At 41.9% G+C, this 24,436-nt stretch overlaps 1 pseudogene; it reads right to left on the bottom strand.

Moving 5' to 3' along the window:
* Positions 1 to 24,436, bottom strand: part of LOC111976522 (DNA (cytosine-5)-methyltransferase 3B-like) — an 83,976-nt pseudogene that overhangs the window by 22,383 nt on the left and 37,157 nt on the right.

The following is a 24,436-nucleotide window of genomic DNA, read 5'->3' on the forward strand; positions in this document are numbered from 1 at the left end:
AGTAATGCGAAGAGAAAGAGAGACAGGGAAAGAGATGTGTTCTGCTTACATTTTTTCTGGTGATGTTGCGCACGTCGTGCACGTACTGGATTCTTCCTTCATGTCGGACGACCCCCACCGATATGGAATCCTCACACACCTCTGATGCAATATAATGGTCCACTTTGAATCCTAGGTCTCGTAGCACTAAGTAGCCTAGACACATGCACCCACACATGGAAATATACGGTACCAGTCAAAGGTTCACACACCTACTCATTCAAGCGTTTTTCTACATTGTAGAATAATAGTGAAGATATCAAAACTATGAAATAACACACATGGAATTATGTAGTAACCAAAAATGTGTTTGATAAATCAAAATATATTTTGATTTGAGGTAATTCAAAGTAGCCACCCTTTGCCTTGATGAAGGCTTTGCACACTCTTGGCATTGCACACAACTTGCAAGCACCCGGCCCGACACAAGGAGTCGCTAGAGCGCAATGGGACAAGGACATCCCAGCCGGCCAAACCCTCCCTTAACCTGGACGACGCTGGGCCAATTGTGCGCCGCCTCACTGGTTTCCCAGTCACAGCCGGCTGTGACACAGCCTGGGATCGAACCCGGGTCTGTAGTGACGCCTCAAGCATTGTGATGCAGTGCCTTAGACCGCTGCACCACTCGGGAGGCCCTCTGAATATTACATTTGACACCTACGCGCACACTTACCAGTGGCGATGCCATCAAACAATGAGAGCACGCGGATGGGGTGCCTCTGATCTGCAGGGACAGCCCGGTAGATCTTTGGGCTTTCCTGAGAAACATATAGACCAAATCACAATGTTTATATAAACAACCACAGCTATGTAGTAATGTTGCTATGAGTGGGACCCTGAGGTTTTCCAGACCCTGTGACCTGAGCAAGGAGAATGCCAGGCCCTAGATACTGTATGAGCTAAGTTGGTTTGTGATCAGTATTGTGACATGGGCCAATGTGAGGAGTTAACTAAAGTATCTTTATGGGACTCACAAACTCCTGGCCGTTGTCGTTGATAAAGAACTCCTGCAGCTTCATGCTCCAATCGTGGCGTTGTTTGAGCACACCGTAGGGCTGCAGGGGCTGGCACATGTAGCAGCGCCACGGGTCCAGGTTACGGGCACTGTTCGACGCCCCCGCGCCTACCAGAATGTCCAGGCATTCTACACAGAAACACCTGGATGGGGAGGAAGGAGACAGACGGAGATGTGTGAAATAAGGTTGAGGGGGAAGGAGGGGAGAGAGGGAGATGGATGAATAAGGGAGGGGATAGGGGGGAGACAGATGGAAAGCAACGATAGGAGACAGGAGGAACTAGTGGTAAAAAAAGGTGACACGAGAAAAAAAATACTTCTAATCAACAGGTGAAAGAGAATGTAGAAGCTGACTGAAAATACATAAGTTAAAAATTAACTAAGATACAGTAGATTACAGTTAAGACACAGTAGAGGTACAGTCTGTGTTCCCTATATAGTGCACTACTTAGTAGTTGACAATAAAGGAGAAAGGGTGTCATTTGGAACACACACAGTAGAATACAGAGTTACAGTTTAAGAAGTGAGTGTTGAGTCCCACCTGCAGCAGTTGGCGTTCCCACACAGTAGCACCTCGCGGCCCCCGCAGCACACGGTACAGTACGATTGGTAGCCATCGTCATCATACATGTAGGAGATCTCAAGATACACATCCTAACACACAAAGATAAACACTAATTAACAATATACAGATGCCAGTGTTCTACATATTGACAAACAGAACAAAATAAAAAATAAACATTTCTTGGCACCAGGATTAACTAGGTGCATGTCTGGTGAGCCAGGATATCAAACAAGAATGTGAATGCAAACAGGACCGGCCCTCACATTAGGCAGGATTAAGCGGCCGTCTAGGGCGGCAGATTGATGAGGGCAGCATTTTCCGAGCTAAACTGACCAAGACGTGTGGTATAAAAATTACATATTTACCTGATCTATTTGATATTAATGGTTAACAATTAATATTTAACTAATAGTAAGACATTTGTCCTACTAGTGTCTGTGTTTTTATGGTCTCCACTCTAGTTCCCTGCAGCTAATCTGGGTGTATGGTCACCAGAAATGGCTTGACCTGACAAATGAATTAAACACACCATTACATAAACAACAATGTGTTTTACTAGAGATGGATTGTTCTACTCCCAAGCTCTCATTGTCTCAAAATCATCCTGGTGTAACGGATGTGAAATGGCTAGCTAGTTAGCGGTGGTGCGCGGTAGCAGCCTTTCAGTCGGTTACATCACTTGCTCTGAAAGGGCCGTGGCTTTTGTGGAGCGATGGGTAACGATGCTTCGTGGGTGACTGTTGTTGATGTGTGCAGAGGGTCCCTGGTTCGAGCCCGTGTAGGGGCGAGGGGACGGTTTAAAGTTATACTGTTACACTGGCAACTGGGAAACTAAGCCAGGGGTTAAGACAACAACCCCGTGCAGATGACGACAGGATGAACCCAGAGTGGCTTATAATGTCCTAATCTGCATGGGAGTGTAAGGACTGACGTTGGGAGTCGAGAAGCAGGTACGAGGAGTCAACATTTAATTAGGGACAGACATGGAACAGGACAGGAACAGCTTCAGAACTGGGTAATACACAGACGTAAGACAGTCAATGCTGCAGCGGGGAACTGACAAATATAGGGGAGGTAATAAACAGGTGATTAAGTCCAGGTGAGTCCAATAAATCGCTGATGCGCGTGATGAGGGATGGCAGGAATGTGTCCGTAATGATGGTGGCAGGAGTGCGTAATGCAGGGCAGCCTGGCAACCTCGAGCGCCAGGGGGAAAAGAGCAGGAGCAGGCTTGACAGGGAGCGGTGGAACCAACCATGACTGAGCATTCGTAGTGTCAGCTATATAAAGAACTCTGCATTTGTGTAAAGGTTAGGCTACTCGGCCCAAAAGCCAAGACTGTGGGTTGACTAGTCTCATTACTGCAATAATTAATCGATAGTAAATAAAGATGATTGTTTGAAGAAATGACAGTCTTTCTCAGTATGAATTTCCACCTCCAACAACACATAACATAATTCTGCCCAAAAACAATGAAAACATAAATACAGGCAAGTGTCTGGAACTCTATCGGAGGGATGCAACACCATTCTTCCACGAGAAATTCCATAATTTGGTGTTTTGTTGATGGAAAAAGCTGTCTCAGGCTCCGTTCCAGAATCTCACATAACTGTTCAATTGGGTTGAGATCTGGTGACAGACACACACACACTAGGACTGCACTGTTTGGAATTATTTTATTTTTGGACTAGATATTGCGATTATCTGTGATTAATTGTGATTATCAGTTGCGATTTTCAAACACTTGGTTGAAAACTTGGTAATTCCATCAGACATGGTTAAAACAAGAGTCAGGGTAGAAAACATCACTTCTAAAATGAGATCATACAAACTGTGCTAACTGAACGCAAAACCAACATTGTTTTATTGACCTTTTTAACTACTGCCATACCACTGAAGATGCGCCCTTCTTTGGCACCAAATCGACGTTCTCGTTGGCACTAGCAACACTCATGTTTCCGACACTTACTCTGCACTCAGGTGAAGCTCTTTCTTCCCAGCGTTTAACTGTAGGGTTGGGCGATGTATGGGGTCAATTGGCGGGAAGAACTCAATATACAGTGCAGTTTTCCTCATCAATCTACACACAATACCCCATAATGACAAGGCGAAAACAGGTTTTTAGACAGAAATACCTTATTTACATAAGTATTCAGACCTTTTGCTATGCGACTCGAAATTAAGCTCAGGTGCATCCTGTTTCCATTAATCATCCTTGAAATGTGTCTACAACTTGGAGTCCACCTGGGGTAAATTCAATTGTTTGGACATGATTTGGAAAGGCACACACCTGTCTATATAAAAGGTCCCACAGTTGACAGTGCATGTCAGAACAAAAACTAAGCCATGAGTTCGAAGGACTTGTCCGTAGAGCTCCAAGACAGAATTGTGTCGAGGCACTGCTCTGGGGAAGGGTACCAAACATTTCTGCAGCATTGAAGGTCCCCAATAACACAATGGCCTTCATCATTATTAAATAGAAGAAGTTTGGAACCCCCAAGACTCTTCCTAGAGCTGGCCGCCCGGCCAAATTGAGGAATAGGGGGACAAGGGCCTTGGTCAGGGAGGTGACCAAGAACCCAATGGTCACTCTGACAGAGCTCTAGAGTTCTTCTGTGGAGATGGGAGAACCTTCCAGAAGGACAACCATCTCTGCAGCACTCCACCATTTAGGCCTTTATGTTAAAGTGGCCAGACGGAAGCCACTCCTCATTAAAAGGTACATGCCAGGCCGCTTGGAGGACTCTCAGACCATGAGAAACAAGATTCTCTGGTCTGACGAAACCAAGATTGAACTCTTTGGCCTGAATGCCAAGCGTCACATCTGGAGGAAACCTAGCACCATCCCTATGGTGAAGCATGGTGGTGGCAGCATCATGCTGTGGGGATTTTTTCAGCGGCAGAGACTGGAAGCCTAGTCAAGATCGAGGGAAAGATGAACAGAGCAAAGTACAGAGAGATCCATGATGAAAACCTGCTCCAGAGTGCTCAGGACCTCAGACTGGGGTGAAGGTTCACCTTCCAACAGGACAACGACCCTAAGCACACAGCCAAAACAACGCAGGAGTGGTTTCGGGATAAGTCTCTGAATGTCCTTGAGTGGCCCAGCCAGAACATCTCTGGACAGACCTGAAAATAGCTGTGCAGCGACGCTCCCCATCCAACCTGACAGAGGTTGGGAGGATCTGCAGAGAAGAATGGGGGAAACTCCCCAAATACAGGTGTGCCAAGCTTGTAGCGTCATACCCAAGAAGACTSAAGGCTGTACTCGCTGCCAAAGGTGCTTCAACAAAGTTCTGAGTAAAGGGTCTGAATACTTTTGTAAATTAGATACGTTTTTTTTTCTCTTTTTTTCCGAATAGATTTGCAAAAATGTTTAAAAATTAATTTTTTGCTTTGTCATTATAGGGTATTGTGTGTAGATTGATCCCATTTAGAATAAAGCTGTAATGTAACAAACTGTGGAGAAAGTCAAGGGGTCTGAATACTTTAAATGCACTGTATATATGTTTATTGATAGACTTTCCATATCGGTGCCTATCACTAATAGTATGCTATTATGTCCCCAATTTGTTTTACATTACCCAAAGGGAAATCTACTTCCTTGGAGAGGAAATATGTTAAATTATGCTTATGGCGGCGCAATGCGCTGGATGATGGCATGCAGTAGCTCTCTGTTGTTCATGACAACTGACCTCTGTTCTGCCAAGTCACTGGTCTCAGGTGTTGTCCACTATATATACAAAAGTATGTGGACACCCCTTCAAATTTGTGAATTTGGCTACTTCAGCCACACCCATTTTTGACAGGTGTATAAAAATCGAGCACACAGCCAAGCAATCTCCATAGCCAAACATTGGCAGTCGAATGGCCTTACTGAAGAGCTCGRTGACTTTCAACGTGGCTCTGTCATAGGATGACACCTTTCCAACAAGTCAGTTCGTCAAATTTCTGCCCTGCCAGAGTTACCCTGGTCAACTGTAAGTGCTGTTATTGTGATTTTTATTTCCATAGCAAAAATTTCGAACAACTTGTCATTGTGGGGTATTGTGTGTAGATTGATGAGGGAAAAAACGATTCAATCCATTTTAGAATAAGGCTAACGTAACAAAATGCAAAAAGTCAAGGGGTCTGAATACTTTCCAAATGCACTGTATAAAGGACAAATTGGTAATACCAAACCATACCACTGTAAATTTGTGCATGTCATTCTCCTTATTTAAATTGTTACTAAAGCCACAAACAATCTCTTTTATGTTTTGTCTAGGCTACAGAATGATTTTCAAATTGGTAGGGCTATGTTTCTCTCATCCATAAAAATACACAGATATCAGTTATATTAGCCTACCTTTTAAAAAATTAATATTATAGCCGTATCAAGTGTTGTTTTTTCATCTTGATCATCTGAGTAATCAAGCACATTTGCAACATTCTTTCTTCTATTAGGCTACTTCCCGACAGTATCAGACTTTTTAAAAAAAGTAATAGGATTTACTGGGGGGGGGCTGATCCAATGTGTCAAAAAAAAAAAGAAAAGCCCCACTCTTCCCAACATTAAAAATATTTTCACAGGACCCTCCCCTTGTACTGTAAAATAAATGGAATAGACCTCCTAAAGTCAGGGACTWATTTCCATTATGGTCCCTATTTTTTTTTTTTTTACATAAACACACATACAATTACATAGAAACAGACATTACAAAAGAGATGAAAAATGCTCAACCTTCAGATGAGCGGGGAGTTTAAGTACCATTCTTACAAGCTTGTTTGGCTGGTAGCATATTCTTTAAATGTTTGGGGCTGCTGGGGAACCATGATGTGCAGGCATAATCAAAGTGACACAGGACTAGCGCACTTGCCAGTTGCCAGAGTCTTTAGTGTCTATAGCTAGGTTTCGAACCAATTGGCGATAGATTTGTGAATATTCAAAAATCTTCCTAAAAACAATATGCCATTTCAGAGTTTCTCTTTGGAAAATTTGGCGCCAGACAACTTGACAGGGAAGACTTAAATTCACCTGACATTTGAGAAATTTTATAGACATCCATATGCATTCAGATCAGACCAAGCGCCATCAAAAAAATGAGGGATGTTGGCCAAATGAGCCATATTTACACGTCCTTAAAAACAGCTATAACAAATTACAAAAACACTATTCCTTGTGTTTCGATGTGTAGCATATGTAAAACTTTAGACACATTTTTTATTTGTTTTTAGGCTACTTTCCTAAAATAATATTTGTCCACCTCACGGTTCAGCTGTCAGAGATTTGAACACTAAATGCATCATGGAATTGCATGCATAGGCCTATAGGCTTAGGTGTCCACTGTATGATATTAATATGTTTATAAATATATACAGTACCAGTCAAAGGTTTGGACAAACCTACTCATTCAAGGGTTTTTCTTTATTTATACTATTTTCTACATTGTAGAATAATAGTTTAGACACCAAAACTATGAAATAACACATATGGAATCATGTAGTAACCAAAAAACTGTTAAACAAATCAGATATATTTTTGATGACAGCTTTGCACACTCTTGGCATTCTCTCAACCAGCTTCATGAGGTAAGATAGCCCTATTAGGTAAAATACCAAGTCCATATTATGGCAAGAACTGCTCAAATAAGCAAAGAGCAACTACAGTCCATCATTACTTTAAGACATGAAGGTCAGTCAATCAGGAAAAACATGCAACCCTCCCCAAAGCAAAAAAAAAGTTGGACAACCCTCCCCTATTTTGGACCACCCCTCCAACCCCAGTAAATTTACATCTGTCAGTTAGTAACTAAAGTAAAGCCTGCTTAATCAGAAAAAGAACGATGGCTGACTTGGTGGGAAAGAAAAGCATGTCTTCGCCTGTAAGGCAGTTCTTCGGTTTCAGGCCGAATTATAAAGTTGAGCCAGCAGACCTGACCGAATTCTTGCAGACTATGCTAACAGATTATCAGGGCAAGGGATGGGCAGACTACAAATCTCCGTTAACATTTACAAGTCCATCATCCTGCTCAGTTCGCTTCTCTTGGCAGAAAAGGTAAACATGCTGGTGTTTCTTGCCAAAAACATTTAGGTAGGCCTAAGAAATGGTAAAAAACAACTAGACCTAATGGTTCCTCATTGCACTTTTTTATTTTATTTTAAATGGAGAATATATTCAAATCCAGATGCATCTTATTCGAAAGACAGCCTATAGGATAGGCTAAAATATTCTGTCAAACCTTGAAAGGCTTATTTGCACAAAATTAAGTTATTTTCATACTTAATTTGTTTAGGCAGTTACTTTATTTTGTAACTTGTAGGCATGTATTTAGGATTTGTACAGTTCAATAGGCGGGAGATAAATCCCAATTGCCTGTTGCACAATTCAAGGACATCAATAAACACTTTGACAATATTATAAATATTAGTTTATAAGTTTAACTCGTCAAAGTAATGTTTAGCCTACTGAATCTTTTATTGACAGTAGCCTATGTGTAGGCCTAAAGCCTATTATTGGCTGTTTGGTTTGCAAGGAAGGATTTTCAGGATTGTTTAAACTTAGCCTGGTCTCATACACTATATGTAACATAGTAAATCGGGGGCACTCAAATTAGTATGATATGCTACGTTTGGTTACATAACGCAAAAACGAACCCAAAGTGTGCGAGTTCGAATCTCATCACGGACAACTTTAGCATTTTAGCAACTTTTTAGCTACTCTGCAACTACTTAGCATGTTAGCTAATCCTTCCCCTAACCCTTTTAGCCAACCCTTCCCCTAACATGAACTTTTTTAGCTAACCCTTCCCCAAACCTTAACCCTTTAACCTAACTCCTAAACTTAACCCTAACTTTAGTCCTAACCCTTAGCCTAGCTAACGTTAGCCACCTAGCTACAATTAGTAACATATCATTAGTTTTGCAAACTCTCAACATATTGTAAAATTGTAGCAAATTGTAACATTTTTCAAACCAACAAACCAAGTAAAGACAAGGATGGTCAAATGCACTTGAAAGATGGGTGGAGCACAAATATTTTTTTTTAAAGACCAACACCAGCAGAAACCTCAAACATATCCAGAGCTGAAATACTGCTGAATGTGAATTGCGAGAGACCAATAAAAGCTGCAATTAAACTACAAAAGAGTGCAAAGCCAGCTGGAGCCGACAACATTCCATCAGAGGCCTTTGAGGCGATATCAACGCATCTACAGACATGCTCTATGAGGGGTCTGGGAAGAGGAGAAAACACCCAAAGAATGGGCTGAGGGGCACATTGTCAAGCTTCCGAAGAAAAACGGCCTAAGGGAATGCAGGAATTACTAAGGGATTGCTCTAATGTCTATACCCTGCAAAATCCTGAATAGGATCATCCTCATGTGCCTCCAAAAAGCTGATCAGGGATCAGCAGGCCAGGTTTAGGAAAGACAGACAATGTACGGACCACATGGAAACACTACGCATCATCATAGAACAATCAATAGATAGACGATTATGGCCAAAATATCATATTATATTTTTCAACCAAAAGTTGATCTCATTTGAGATCTGGGCAAAAATCTAGGCCTTATTTTTAAAGATATGCTCCGGAACTTTAGCGACTACTAAGTATTTTTGGGCTAGATGTGTCAATGTGTAGTTCATGCATGCATAATCTATGACCAGAATTACTGTCGTACCTCAATTAGCCACGAAATCCCTAGTTTGATAGCAACTGTTTTTCTGGAAGCTGTGCTGCGCCATTTTCCCCCACGTTTGAGCCCCTAGCAATTCGAGTTCAACCAATGAGCTTCAGCTTCTAGCTATATGAGTGACAGCTAGCAAGATGCACATGATGCACACACAGAAGAGCGAGAGAGAGCAATGACAGTGCACATATCTGCAAATACATATCTGCAAACACATATCTGCAAATATACTTGGTACTCAATTTTCGGGGACCACTTTTAGCTCGTGAGCGCTACTTTCAGAACTACTGGCTAAAAAGTATACAAAAGTACCAGAGAATCCCTTTAATCAAATATTGCAATTGTGATTTGACTTGCAATTAAGATCAAAACACTCGGGTGAACTGTTGGAAATGGAATGATTATTTTAATTCTATAGTTAAAATGTAATAGTGGGACCGTTGAATACAGTATTGTTTGACATGACCACAGAGGGCGTCTCAGAAACACTTGGAGTGACGTCCAGGCAGAAATGACTGAAAGCGGCCTCAATTGGTGTCACCTGGAAAAACTTGCCCCGAACTGAGTGAGGTGTAGGATATTTGTAAATGGCCTATGCTCCTTACAGGAGTCAAGGGATTAAGTCAAGTAAGTCAAACCTTGGCCAGGAATCAGGACTAGGCTAAATAAAGCCAATGCAACTGCCTGTTTTACAAACAGTACAGCACGGATGGCATTCATAAAATTGCATTGCGGGGCGACACTGTAGGCTGCACTATTCTAGATTTGCGGGAATATGAGGGCAGCCAGGACCAGGCCTGAATACAAAGATGTGTGTTTGCGTATGTCTGTGCATTTTAAACCCAGAGACCAAACCCCACAGACACAAAGGCGCCGCTCTGGGACTCATTGTATAATTGACACAATAACAAAGCTGTAAACTGACTGCAGCCAAAGGTCAGTCATAACTCACATATTTTCAGTCCCAGAAACATGGGACACACCATTATCATCATCAACAACCATCATCACCATTGCGATTTTATATTTCAGTCACCGTGAACCTAATGGACTGAACCATAGCATTTTTACTATGATGGAACTGAGCCTATAACTAGAAAGCTGCTAATAATAAAGAAAATGCTTGAGCCAATAGTTTCTATTAGAACTTCAGCTGAGTGTTTTGTTTCATCAGTTAACTAGAGTGTGTGTTGTTGCTAGAGTGGAACCATAGGGAGGTCACAGGTCCCAACTGAGGATCCTCTGAAGTTAGTACCAGAGACCTGGGGGCATATTCATAAAGCATCTCAGAGTAGGACTGCTGATGTAGAATCAGTTTTGTCTTTTAGACAGTGCTGGGGAAAAAAAGTAATCAATTGTCATACTTCAGTAAAAGTAAATATACCTAAATAGAACATGACTCAAGTAAATGTCACCCAGTAAAATACTACTTGAAAAAAAGTATTGAATAAAAATCTAAGTACACGACATGGCCACATGCCCGTCGAACATCTCATTCCAAAGTCATGGGCATTAATATGTAGTTGTTCCCCTCTTTGCTGCTATAACAGCCTCCACTCTTCTGGGAAGGCTTTCCACTAGATGTCGGAACATTGCTGCACATGAGCAGGAAAGGGCCTTCCCCAAACTGTTGCCACAAAGTTGGAAGCACAGAATCGTCTAGAATGTCGTTGTATGCTGTAACGTTAAGATTTCTCTTCAATGGAACTAGCCCGAACCATGAAAAAGGCCCCAGACCATTATTCCTCATCCGCCAAACTTTACAGTTGGCACTATGCATTCGGGCAGGTAGCATTCTATCGGCATCCGCCAAACTCAGATTCGTCCGTCGGACTGCCAGATGGTGAAGCATCATTAATCATTCCAGAGAATGCGTTTCCACTGCTCCAGAGTCCAATGCCGGCAAGCTTTACACCACTCCAGCCGACGCTTGGCATTGCACATGGTGATCTTAGGATTGTGTGCAGCTACTCGGCCATGGAAACCCATTTCAAGAAGCTCCCGACGAACAGTTATTGTGCTGACGTTGCTTCCAGACGCAGTTTCAAATCAAATCAAATTTTATTGGTCACATATACATATTTAGCAGATGTTATTGCGGGTGTAGTGAAATGCTTGTGTTCCTAGCTCCAACAGTGCAGTAGTATGTAACAATTCACAAAAATCTAAAAGTAAAAAAATGGATTTAAGAAATATATAAATATTAGGACGAGCAATGTTGGAGTGGCATTGACTAAAATACAATAGAATACAGTATATACATATGAAATGAGTAAAGCAGTATGGTAACATTATTAAAGTGACCAGTGTTTCCATGTATATGGGGCAACAGCGTAAGGTGCAGGGTTGATACGAGGGATAGTCATTTATACACTACTGTTAAAAAGTTTGGGGTCACTTAGAAATGTCCTTGCTTTTGAAAGAAAAGCAAATATTTTTGTCAATTAAAATAACATAAAATTGATCAGAAATACAGTGTAGACATTTAATGTTGTAAATGACTATTGTAGCTGGGATCGTCTGGATTTTTTATGGAATGTCTACATAGGCGTACAGAGGCCCTGTCACGCCCTGGCCATATAGAGGCTTTTATTCTCTATTTTGGTTAGGCCAGGGTGTGGCTAGGGTGGGCATTCTAGTTTCTTTATTTCTATGTTTTGTCCGGGTATGGTTCTCAATCAGGGACAGCTGTCTATCGTTGTCTCTGATTGGGAATCATACTTAGGCAGCCATTTTTTCCTTTGGTGTTTGTGGGTAGTTGACTTTGTTAGTGCCACTATAGCCCTAGTAAGCTTCACGGTCATTTCTTTGTTTCTTGTTTTGTTGGCGACATTCTAAATAAAATTAAATGTACGCTCACCACGCTGCACCTTGGTTTGTTCATTTCCACCTAGACGACGGCCGTGACAGGCCCATTATCAGCAACCATCACTCCTGTGTTCCAATGGCACTTTGTGTTAGCTAATCCAAGTTAATCATTTTAAAAAGGCTAATTGATCATTAGAAAACCCTTTTGCAATTATGTTAGCACAGCTGAAAACTGTTGTTCTATTAAAGAAGCAATAAAACTGGCCTTCTTTAGACTAATTGACTATCTGGAGCATCAGCATTTGTGGGTTCGATTACAGGCTCAAAATGACCAGAAACAAAATACTTTATTTTGAAACTCGTTAGTCTATTCTTAAACTTGGATTAGCTAACACAATGTGCCATTGGAACACAGGAGTGGTGGTTGCTGATAATGGGCCTCTGTACGCCTATGTAGATATTCCATAAAAAATCAAGACGTTTCCAGCTACAATAGTCATTTCCAACATTAACAATGTCTACACTGTATTTCTGATACATTTTATGTTATTTTAATTGATTAAAAAAATTGCTGTTCTTTCAAAAACAAGGACCTTTCTAAGTGACCCCAAACGGTGGTGTACATATTAATATACCCCCCAAAATTACTTAAGTACTTTACACCACTGGCTGGTCGTAACGGTATTGTTTATTGCTGTTCTTAAAATTTGAATTCTATATTGCTCCAAATTTGCACACACCCCATGTTCCATAACATTGTCATGGAAAATATTAATTATGTTTCCAACTACCAATCAGTCAGAAACTGCGCCTTAAATCCAGCTGCATATTGAACGTTGAGATTTCTGAAAGGCCAGTCTCTTTGGCAAATAACAGGAGTGTTAGCTAAGAAGACTGGTACCCAGCCTGATCTATTGGACTGGAGGCATTCRATAGAAGCAGCCAGCCAAGCCTGGTATCGATGCCTCTAGTCCAGGGGGTACCAACATTTTCTTTTTTTACCCCTTTTTCGTGGTATCCAATTTCTAGTTAACAGTTTTGTCCCATCGCTGCAACTACCGTACGGACTCGGGAGAGGCGAAGGTCGAGAGCCATGCGTCCTCCGAAACACAACCCAGCCAAGCCGCACTGCTTCTTGACACAATGCCCGCTTAACCCGGAAGCAAGCAGCATCAATGGGTCGGAGGAAACACTGTACACCTGGTGACCGTGTCAGCATGCATTGCGCACAGCCCGCTACAGGAGTCGCTAGTGCGCGATGGGACAAGAACATCCCTGCCGGCCAAACCCTCCCCTAACCCGGATGACGCTGGTCCAATTGTGTGCCGCCCCATGGGTCTCCCGTTCGCAGCCGGCTGCGACAGAGCCTGAACTCGAACCAGGATCTCCAGTGGCACAGTTAGCACTGCGATGCAGTGCCTTAGACCTTTTCTGAGTCAAGATCACTTTGAGTCAAAAGGCAAGCCGAGATCTACGGCTCAGATTTCTTTTTAAACATGACAAAAAAATTGAACCCTATGCAACATTAACCTAATAAAGATAATTCTGTAGAAATTAGGTTTGTGCATTAGGCCTAATACATTATCACAGCATATTGGCTATGCCTGGTCTGCAAATATTGTTCTTCTCAGACCATATTATATTTCAAAACTCGAGCTTGATAACAAAATAGATCAGTTGTTGTATCACTTGCGAGGCACAGCTGAGCATAAATTTAAATAATTCACTTTTTTATTTTACTGGACTGATGGTGCATCTGCATCTGATGGTCCCTGCATCTGGTGGTCAGTCTCAGCGGAGGGAGAGAGCAGCAGAGGGTCCGCCTCTCACRTTCCCTGCTCTCTCCTTTCCTCCGGTGAGATTGACCAGAGAGAGGGGACACCGTCTTCCACCTGGTGGCGAGACTCGAGTCGCACCACATTATTTCTGACTCATGCACACATTCATGTTGTTCCTATGATGAAAGAAAGTGAAATATTCCTCCATATTAAAACAGACGATCTGCTAATAATATAAACACAGGCCTATCGATACACTTGGCAACTCATTGATTGCAGCTGCAGTGCTGGTTGTAGCACGAGTGGAAGTAGGGCGTTTTATGTTTTGTAAAAGTGCTGAATAAAAGCAGTGTTGACAGTGCTGAATAAAAACAAACAAACAAACTCATAAAAACATTAGCTCTGTGCTGTATTTGTTGACAGTCTCTCTCTGGTCATGGTTTTAAAAGTTATAAAATCTCACATAGGCTACTATCAAACTTTGCCGTGGGGTCGTGGAAGCTGTAGGCACGGTGATTTGAGCTATCCGATTGGCCAGCGCAGTAAGCACACTTTATTTAGCAATCCTGGTCCACCGGGTAGGTGGAGTTTGTCCCTTCAGACAAATTAAATGGTTCAAAATGGGAACACTTTGCCTACCCAGTGTGCAGGGCTTCTGAATAAAGTGCACCCACCACCAACAGCGCAAGACAAATTGAAACAAAGTAGGAGCGCAAGGCTTTATCGCTGGAATTTCTACAGAAATGTTTGGTGATCGACTAGGAATGCCTTGAAGATTGACCAGTTGGTCAACCGGTTGGTGACCACTGCTCTAGTCCCTTACACAACAAAGAGGCAAGCCCAGGCATTTACAACTCAAAAATTTTGAACACAGTGGCTCTACTGACAGAATAGCTCTAGATGACTATTGTGGAAATCCTGCTTCCAGAGAGCAGCACAAACACATTAATAAACATTTTGATACATCGTAGGGCTCGGAGTGGATTAAATATTTAGGTAGGTAGGTGAATGTCTGTGTGTCCTTCACCCCAGGGTGTCCTGCTTTTTTCAACAATAATTTTCTACAAGTATAACGTGGGACCTACTGTATAGTCAGTGGGTGTTGTAAGGATGGTTGAGTGAGAGTGATGACAGTTAAAGATAATATTGGTGTATTTCTTGGGAGTGTGCCGTTTCTGACTGAGAGAAGTGCACTAACCTTGCATGCTTGGCAAAGGCCTCCTTCAAAAAGTGGGTGGAAGGTTGCCGCTCGTGTTTTCCCACATGAGAGGCAAAACTCTGCCAGAAAAAATACATAGATTAAGTCTTCAGACTAAAGCACTTTTCGCAGTTTATGTTCCATAGCTACATCAATTAGAGATCTTTTTTTGAGAAATGTCCAAAACTAAAATGAGAACATACCTTCTATACTTCTGTTATTCTTCAAAACTTCATGCACCATTTGTTCTGAAGGGCAGAGAGGATACACAGAGAGAGACACACACATCCAAGTCAATAATCAAGACAGGTCTTGAAACACATGAACAATAACATACTACTGTATAGTACTAAAGAACAATCTTAAGGGAATTAGCTACATATGTTTGAAACAGACAACTCCAGGTTCGTATTCATTAGGGTATAACATTTTGAAAACGTTTTGAACAGAAATAGTAAATGAATGTTTCTTATAGGACAAATCTAAGTAGTCCCTCCCTGTTTCAGTCTGTTTTCTTCTGTTTGGTGCCTAATGAATACGACCCTGGTACCCCAGGTTGACCTCTGACCTCTACTGTAGACCTCCTCGGGGCTGCTCTTGGCCTTACAAAGGCTGATGCGGGGCCTCTTGGCTGTGGGGAAATACTCTAGCAGACTGACGTCCAACACTTTGTGGTTTAACGGGTTGCTGTCTAGAGAGAACACATACAGAACAAAAACAACAGTCAAGTTATAAGACAGATTAAGTTATTGCCGAAACAAAATGTTGTATTACATTTTTTTWAATCTCACTGACAGCAAATTATTGGCCAAGTAATATCGGGGTGAAAGTAAGCCGGTACGGAGTAGACGTTACAGCGTACCAGTATAACATGAGCCTATCACAATAATTAAAACAAAGATGCCAAGAAAACTGAAGGCAATTACAATATTATTTATCATTACTGCATGTCAGTTGCATGACAAATGGGAGAATGGACATGAAAACATGTAGAATACACTCCAAAATGCAGTGTGGTTTGACGATAAAAGTTACATTTTGCGAAGGCAAGAGGTAAGTGTCAGAGACTGAGACTCTCGCGGACAGCAGTGGACGCATCATTTCAGGTTACAAGTGTTGTGTGCCTAATGAATGTGTCACGCCCTGATCTGTTTCACCTGTCCTTGTGATTGTCTCCACCCCCCTCCAGGTGTCGCTTATTTTTCCTGGTGTATTTTCCCCTGTGCTTCCTGTCTCTCTGTGACAGTTTGTCTTGTATGTCTTTCAAGTCAACCAGCGTGTTTTCCCGTACTCCTGCTTCTATTCTCTTTTTGCTAGTCCTCCCGCTTTTGACCCTTGCCTGTTTTCTGGACTCTGTACCCGCCTCCCTGACCTGACCTCGAGCCTGCCTGCCACTCTGTACCTCCTGGACACTGAACTGGTTTTGACCTTTTGCCTGTCCACGACCATTCTCTTGCCTACACCTTTTGGATTGATTAATAAATATCAAAGACTCAAACCATCTGCCTCCCGTGTCTGCATCTGGGTCTCGCCTTGTGCCCTTATAGAATGACAATCACTGAATGTCATTCATTATACTTTGGTGTTTTGTAACAGATGTTTCTTTCCATTCATCAATTAATCAATCTAATGCATTTATAAAGCCCTTTTTACATCAGCAGACAAAGTGCCACAAAGTGCTTTCTAGAAACCCAGTCTAAAATCCCAGGGAGCAAGCAATGCAGATGTAGAAGCATGGTGGCTAGCAAAAACTCCCTAGAAAAGGCAGAAACCTAGGAAGAAACCTAGAGAGGAACCAGTGTCACACCCTGATCTGTTTCACCTGTCTTTGTGCTTGTCTCCGCCCCCCTCCAAGTGTCGCCCATCTTCCCTTGTGTATTTATACCTGTGTTATCGGTCTGTTGCCAGTTAGTTTTGTTTGAGAATCCTACCAGAGTTTGTTCCACTGCCCCTGCCTGTTTCTTACGCCTGTTTTGTAGTCCTTCCCGGTTTTGACCCTTCTGCCTGCCCTGACCCTGCCTCCCGTTCTGTACCTTGCCCCACCTCACTGGATTATTGACCCCTTCCTGCCCTGAGACTGCCTGCCATTCTGGACCCTTTGCACCCTCTCTGGATTACTGACCTCCGCCTGCCTTTGACCTGTCGTTTGCCTGCCCCTGTATTAGAAATAAACTTTTGTTTCTTCGACACTGTCTGCATCTGGGTCATACCTGAAACGTGATAACCAGGCTCTGAGGGTGGCCAGTCCTCTTCTGGCTGTGCCCGTTGGAGATTGTAAGAGTACATGGCCATTCATGAAATGGTAGTTGCACAGTGCACTGTATGGTTGCAGGATTTATTTTAGAGTGGATGAAGGTGAGCAGGTGGCGAGGCTTACAGGAGCCTATTGAAGTGATTGTTTGAAAATTAGATGAAAACATGACTGGTGTTTATGCCACAATAAAATATAAATCTTGACTATTAGTCCACAGACATCATAGTAAGGGATTCATTCTATATACTTTCACACCTGGTTAATCCCCTGACAAACCCATGGAGTACTGTGGATGACATGAAGCATACTAGACAGGAGGCAACCTTTAACCACCCCTCCACTCTAATGAAATAGCAAAGTGTCAACATGCAGTTAACAGACAATATGCAAACAAAGACTGGGGGAGAAAGACAGAAAGACAAAGAGAAGTGCGAGTGTGGGAGATGCCAAGTAGAGACATAAATAAATGACATAAGTATTCTAAAAACAGCTTATCAAGAAGCAAATTTTTTGAATCAGGTGTGCTAGATTGTGGTTGGAGCTAAAAACTACAGGACGGTAGCTCTCCAGGAACAGGGTTGGAGAACCTGATCTAGAGAAAGTAACGGTGGAACTCTTAAATCTGTCAGCAACTACTGTTCACAGCACTAACCGGGGCTATCGTTTAAGTTGGGTGCTATAACAGTGATACATTGGACTACAGATATGCTTCCTAGATTATTCCAGCAAATTCACAACTATTGTATGATGTGAAAACTGAAAAAACGGCAGCTATCCCTTTAACCTCTAGGGTACGTGGGATGGTAGCGTCCCACCTCATCAACAGCCAGTGAAATTCCATAATTAAAATTCCTCAAACATACATGTATTTTACACCATTTTAAAGATACACTTGTTGTAAATCCAGCCAGTGTCCGATTTCAAAAAGGCTTTACGACGAAAGCAAACCAAACGATTATGTTAGGTGAGTGCCTATTCACAGAATAACACAGCCATTTTTCCAGCCAAAGAGAGGATTCACAAAAAGCTGAAATATAGATAAAATGAATTACTAACCTTTGATGATCTTCATCAGATGACACTCATAGGACTTCATGTTACACAATACATGTATGTTTTGTTCGGTAAAGTTCATATTTATATCCAAAAATCTGAGTTTACATTGGCGCGTTACATTCAGAAGTTCCAAAACAGCCGGTGATTTTGCAGAGAGCCACATCAATACTCATTATAAATGTTGATGAAAATACAAGTGTTATGCATGGATTTTAGATGCACTTCTCCTTAATGCAACCGCTGTGTCAGATTTCAAAAAAGCTTTACGGAAAAAGCAAACCATGCAATAATCTGAGGTCGGCGCTCAGAGCCCAATCAAGACAAAAATATATCCGCCATATTGTGCAGTCAACAGAAGTCAGAAATAACATTATAAACATTCACTTACCTTTGATGATCTTCATCAGAATGCACTCCCAGGAAACCCAGTTCCACAATACATGTTTGCTTTGTTCGATAATGTCCATCATTTATGTCCAAAATCCTCCTTGTTGTTCTAGTGTTCAGTACACTTTCCAAACTCACGACGTGCGGGAAAGTCCAGCGGAAAGTACAGACGAAAAGTAAAAAAAGTTATATTACAGTCCGTAAAAACATGACAAAGTATTGAGTCAATCTTTAGGATGTTTTTAACATAATTCTTCAATAATGTTCCAACCGGAGAATTCCTTTGTCTTCAGAAGTGCGATGGAACAGAGCTCTCTTTCACATGAACGCGCATGGTCAGGTCATGGTAGACCTTACTCAATCCCCTCTCATTCGGCCCCACTTCACAGTAGAAGCATCAGACAAGGTTCTAAAGACTGTTGACATCTAGTGGAAGCCTTAGGAAGTGCAACATTACCAATATTCCACTGTATCTTCAATAGGAGCTGAGTTGAAAATCGACCAACCTCAGATTTCCCACTTCCTGGTTGGATTTTCTTTCTCAGGTTGTTGCCTGCCATATGAGTTCTGTTATACTCACAGACATCATTCAAACAGTTTCAGAAACTTCAGCGTGTTTTCTATCCAAATCTACTAATAATATGCATATTCTAGCTTTTATGGCTGAGTAGCAGGCCGTTTACTCTGGGCATGCTTTTCATCCGGACGTGAAAATACTGCCCCCTACCCCAAAGAAGTTAACCTCTCTGGGATCGTTCGGGACGCTAGCGTCCCACCTCGCCAACAGCCAGTGAAATTTCAGGGCGCCAAATTCAAAACAGAAATCTCATAATTAAAATTCCTCAAACATACAAGTATTTTACACCATTTTAAAGATACACTTCTCGTTAATCCAAACACAGTGTCCAATTTCAAAAAGGCTTTTCGGCAAAAGCAGAACATATCATTGTGTTAGGTCAGCAACTAGTCACAGAAAGCATTCAGCCATTTTCCAACCAAAGAGAGGTGTCACAAAAAGCAGAAATATAGATAAAATTAATCACTAACCTTTGACGATCTTCATCAGATGACACTCCCAGGACTCAATGTTACACAATACATGTATGTTTTGTTTGATAAAGTTCATATTTATATCCAAAACCTCAGTTTACATTGGTGCCATGTTCAGAAATGCCTCCTAAAACATCCGGAGAAATTGCAGAGCCACATCAAATAACAGAAATACTCATCATAAACTTTGATGAAAGATACATGTTTAACATAGAATTAAAGATAAACTTGTTCTTAATGCAACCGCTGTCAGATTTCAAAAAAGCTTTACGGCAAAAGAACAATATTCAATAATCTGAGTACAGCGTTCAGCCACCAAAGCAAGCCATACAGTTACCCGCCAAATTGTTGAGTCAACAAACGTCAGAAATTGCATTATAAATCTTCACCTACCTTTGCTGATCTCCGTCGGAATGCACTCCCAGGACTTCCACTTCCACAAGAAATGTTTGTTTTGTTCGATTACGTCCATATTTATGTCCAAATACCTCCATTTTGTTTGCGCGTTTAGTTCACTATTCCAAAGGCACAATGCGCGAGCGCAAAATCCAGACGAAGAGTCAAAAGAGTTCCATTACAGTTTGTAGAAACATGTCAAACGATGTTTACAATCAATCCTTAGGGTCTTTTTATAATAAATCTTCAATAATATTCCACCCGGACAATAGCGTAGGCTTCCAGCAGATAGCAACAGTCTTTAGAAAGTTGTTTGAGGCTTCTATTGTGGAAGGGGGTCGAATAAGAGCTGTTTCAACAAGTGGACTAGGCTGAGGCCAATGAGTTGTTTACTGCTCGGTTACGCGGGCGTGCCATTCCTTCTTTTTCCTCTGTAATGAATACGCTATTGTCCGGTTGGAATATTATTGAAGATTTATTTTGTGGAAGACAGAGAGGTTGTAGAAGGAATGGCACGCCCGCGTGACCACGCAGTAAACAACTCATTGGCCTCAGCCTAGTCCACTTGTTGAAACAGCTCTTATTCGACCCCCTTCCACAATAGAAGCCTCAAACAACTTTCTAAAGCTGGACCTCTGCTGGAAGCCTTGGTAAGTGCAATCTGGCCCCATAGACACAGCATATTGGATAGGCAATCACTTAAATGAAACTACAAACCTCAGATTTCCCACTTCCTGGTTGGATTTGTCTCAGGTTTTTGCATGCCATATGAGTTCTGTTATACTCACAGACATTATTTTAACAGTTTTGGAAACTTTAGAGTGTTTTCTATCCAAATCTACTACTTATATGCATATCATAGCTTCTGGGTCTGGGTAACAAGCAGTTTACTCTGGGCACCTTATTCATCCAAGCTACTCAATACTGCCCCCCCCTTTCCCAAAGAAGTTAAGGGGCCCATAGTGGACAAGACTGGACAGAAGGGGAGCAGGAGAAAACCCCAGCCATGGCATTAAGACCTTATATTGACTTTGGTTGGTGAGTCTCACCAGGGTTCTCTGTGGGTTTGAGGCCCTCCTGGCCCTTAGGCAGGAAGCCCCCTTTGGCCCAGTCCAGCATGGGCTTGACCTGGTCCTCTGGCCCCTCTGACTCACACGGAGGGAATGGCTTCTCAGCACGCAGACTGGCCATCTGAGAGAGAGAGGGGGAAAGAGAGGAAAGGGAGGAGGCAGGGGTGTGGAAGAGGGAGAAAAGGCGGGGTGAGCGAAGGAGAGAGGGAGGAGAGGGAGAGGGAGAGGTAGGAGGTTAGGTGGAAGATAGAGAGGTTGTAAATGAGAACTTGTTCTCAACTAGCCTACCTGGTTAAATAAAGGTGAAATAAAATAAAACACTTTAAAAAAAAATACAATTGATTGTGTGAGTATACATTTTAGGGGAAAATATTATAGGCCTATTTTAACAATGAAAAGGAATTGTCTAAGTTAAATTAAAATATCCATGTGACATTGTCACATACAAAAATATAACCTGACATTTGATATTCTTAATTTAATAAAACAACAAACCTTTAAATGTCGTTTTTATCCTGTGTACCCCATAAAAAACATATCCCACTTGTTGTATTTGTCTGCCAATCAAAGCGCCACTACAGTCACAGAGGCTTCATGTGTAGCAAGTAAAGTGAGAGATCATTGTTATTTGTTGCTATTTGTAGACAAGGACAGGGAGCACAGCAAAATGTTGCCTCAATTAGCCTAGCTAGCTAGCTGGCTAGTTTAGGTAACTTCTCTTCTCCGATTTGATGCAGTCAACACAGGCACTGTCAGATGGGACTATAAATAACATATGGCATCAACAAGTTAGCGCGAGTTGACTAGGCTACACTGCATCTCTCTTTGTTTCTCCCTGTTTGCTCTGCACACCCCTTCCACACACACTGGCACCTCCCCCCGCCTGCTTCTGCTGCAGCAGAGTGCATTGCCTCTACCTTGCTGAGCAAGTGTTCAGGTTAAAAACATAGCAAAGTTAAGGAAACAATTGTATTACGAAAATCTGAATAACCCCCCAAAAATGTATGATATTTTTCGAATAGTAACATTATTTCAAATTCCCATACCTACTGTCTGTCTGTCGGTATTGTGAAGTTATTAACAGGCCCTAGTATTGAGATCAAGGAAATGCAGAGATATTCCTGGCCCCTGTATTGACATAAAAAATTWATATACAGTACCAGTCAAAAGTTTGAACACACCTACTCATTCAAGTTTTTTATTTGTTTTACTATTTTCTACATTGTAGAATAATAGTGAAGACATCAAAACTATGAAATAACACATATGGAATCATGTAGTAACCAAAAAAGTGTTAGACAAATCTAAATATATTTTATATTTGAGATTCTTCAAAGTAGCCACACTTTGCCTTGATGATAGCTTTGCAAACTCTTGCACACTCTGTGGTAAATTCAATTGATTGGACATAGGGCTGTGGCGGTCACAAATTTTGTCAGCTGGTGATTGTCAAGCAAATAACTGTCGATCTCACGGTAATTGACCATTAATTAACACACACATTTAATTTTAATGCATTTCTAAAAATGGCTAAAAACCTGTTTTTGCTTTGTCATTAGGGGCTATTGTGTGTAGATTGAAGATGGGAAAAAACGACTTCATCCATTTTAAAACAAGGCTGTAATGTAACAAAATGTGGAAAAAGTCAAGGGGTCTAAATACTTTCCGAATGCACTATAGAGTAACCAAACCCTCTCCCCACACACCACACATATATACACACACACATAAATGAATCTCTACATTCTTCTTTGCCACCCTCCTCCTCCCCCTCCTTACCTCCAGTGCCTGGAAGATGGCCCTGCGGTAGGATGCCAGCTTGGCGTAGGAGGCTTGGTTGAAGAACTTGGGGAAAGCAGTGATGGAGTCCAGTTTGTCAGCTGAAACCTGGTGAGGATGATGAGTGGAAGCCAAGGACAAGACATTAGCAGGTGGAGATATGGAAGGTTAAAAGCTCATTCATTGCTTTACTGTAAAACAAGGTCCATATTCACAAAGCGTCTCAGAGTAGGAGTGCTTAACTAGGATAAGGTGCCCCCTGTCCATATAATGTTATTCTTTATGATCTACAAGAGGACTGATCATCAACCAGCACTCCTACTTCGTGTCGCATGAGCCTTGTTTACACCTTGCACTAATATGTGGGTTTCATGATCTTATCAATATGATCCAATCACTATCTAATCAAGGTTTATCTTTCATCCATCCACTGTGTCCGCATTTTGACCAGATTTCCTAGTCCCTCCCTGTATGCAATTTCTTTGCATTCAGATAATATGAATGTATTTATTTATTTTAAGAGACAATTATTGATGCTGCAAGTCATTGGTACTGCCTGTCAATGATTTTAGAGATCAGTATAATGATGATTTAATTAAATGGTTTGACCATCCAGATCTGTCTACACTTCATTGATTTCCAGACACAATGCTTGCCTGACTACATCCAGATGTGGTCAGGAAGATCTGATCACAACCAGATCACAATTGTCTACACCTGTCTAAAAATGTGGGCACAATCAGAATGTGGACAAGATAAGGACAAAAGGATGAATGTTAGCTCCGGGTATAAACAGGGCTTTTGTCAATGCTGCCCCTGAAATATAGCGGACTTTATGACAGACATGATAACATCCAAAATGTTCCTCTCTGCCAAACAATGATGGAGTGTTGTGATTGTTGTGAGTACACAGGGTGGGAACCCTCCTCCTCAAATCTCACCTCAGAGAACTTGCCATCACCGAACCACTGCAGCCACCTCATGCCATGAGTGGCTTGTCGTTTGCCCGTGGCGCGCCAGGTGACCACGATGCCTGGCCACCAGGAGAAACCCTTGATCTTCCCCCACACCAGCTCCCCAATGCCAAAACCCTTGTTGTCCTGCGAGGGGAGAGGACGGGGGACAGTTGGAGGGGTAAAGAGGTGTGTGTGTGTGTGCGAACTAGATTTGGAGTTTGAAACAGGTGGGTCTTTGACTCTAGGACATGTCAGCGCATAGACAATCCGCCAGGTGCACATCATCATAATGGATATACCACTGCTAGGGGACTGGGGTTCCATTAGTCTTGTTGTGGATACAGGTTGGCCTCCAAACACACATTACAAAGACTCAGTCTTACTATGAGACTATGTTATACTTCATGTGCCATTG

The sequence above is a fragment of the Salvelinus sp. IW2-2015 genome, linkage group LG17 (assembly GCF_002910315.2).
Source record: "Salvelinus sp. IW2-2015 linkage group LG17, ASM291031v2, whole genome shotgun sequence".
NCBI lineage: Eukaryota > Metazoa > Chordata > Actinopteri > Salmoniformes > Salmonidae > Salvelinus > Salvelinus sp. IW2-2015.